Here is a 1,573-nt window from a genome sequence, read left to right as displayed (position 1 = left end):
TACTCTGTCTTTAGTTTGTCACTTTATTTTTCCTTGGGATTTTTGAGCAGTGGGATTGTCTGGTCAGAAAAGATGAAGAGAAAGCTTTCTGAGGTTTTGATCACTACTCAGATAACCATTTCAAAGTCACTCCTGCAGCTAATAAAAACTGCCAACTTTTTATGTTGCTTACAAGTCATGTATCACATGTAAACTCACTTTGCAATAAAAACTTTCTGTATGACAAAGTTGATTCTATATGAATAGTCCAAAATTGTTGTTCTGGTTTTAGGGAATTCTATTGGATAGATGGTATAGTGTTAAAGATTAGATATACCCCAAGATCAACCACCCATAGCCACATAGCCAAAACTTAAGTCATCCTGATTTCCCTGAAATGCTAGTTCTAATCAAACAAAACAAAATGCAAGGCCTTGTCGGCATGATTTGGTAAAATCAAACTTACTAGCTACAGTAGTCCCCCCTTATCTGCCATTTTCTTTCTGCAGTTTCAGTAACCCATGGTCAACCTTAATGGAAAATTCCAGAAACAATTCACATGGTTTAAATTGTGCACCATTCTGAGTAGCATCATGAAATCTGAAGTCCTGTGCCTCCCTGTCCAGCAGGCAAATCATCCCTTTGTCCAGTGGATCCGTGCTGTAGATGTCCCATGCCTATTAGTCACTTCAGAGGCTGCTAGATGAGTCCCGGTATTGCAGTGCTTGTATTCAGGTCACCTTTATTTTACCTAAAAATGACCCCAAAGCGCAAGAGTAATGCTGGTGTACTCATACACTTATTCTGTGTTATTACTGGTCATTGTTGTTAATCTTTTACTGTGCTTAATTTATGAACTTTATCATAGGTATGAATGTATAGGAAAGGTCTTAGAAAGGATCCCCTAAGGATAAGGGTGTGCCTACTGTGTAGACAAATCGACAACTGGTCTGCTTTTCTTATAAAGAATGTTAACATGTAATAGCCAGTTATAAAAGAGGGTGAAGATACTTCCTCCCTTATGTTTTATAAATGGTGCTGTAACTGCTGTGCACAGACTTCTAACTATTTTGGTTTGAGGTCTCCAAGTTTGCCAACTGTTCTTTTGTATGCACAATAAACATACAATTTTAAAATTTGATCTGATTTTATTTTTGACGATAGATTATTCTACAGATGTTTTTGTTTCCTAGGTCTGTAACAATTTTCATAATGAAAAGACTTGATCGTATGCTTCTTCATTATAAGCAAAGAGAAAACAGTCATTGAACGTCTTGCTGACTTCATATACTGTGATCAAGAATAGTTTATCCTTAAATCTCCTTGTCCTCTTCAATTCAAATGTCATTCTTGACCAACGGATTGAAATCCACAAACATTAGAACACAAGGTAAGTTGGGGAAACCTGGGTAAAGAAAGTCTTGAGTCTGCCAGTGGATTCAAAGCCTGTGTTGCTACTTACTAATGCAAATGTCTGAGGCATAAATTTTATTTTATTTAAAGCCTTATAAAAGACTTGGGATATGATTTCTACTGATGTAATTTATGGTCAGCAAAATTCCTTTGAAATTTTAAGGAAAGTACAGTTCTTACT

The sequence above is a fragment of the Colobus angolensis genome, unplaced genomic scaffold (assembly GCF_000951035.1).
Source record: "Colobus angolensis palliatus isolate OR3802 unplaced genomic scaffold, Cang.pa_1.0 Scaffold58, whole genome shotgun sequence".
Classification (NCBI taxonomy): domain Eukaryota; kingdom Metazoa; phylum Chordata; class Mammalia; order Primates; family Cercopithecidae; genus Colobus; species Colobus angolensis.
This window is presented reverse-complemented; position numbering follows the sequence as displayed.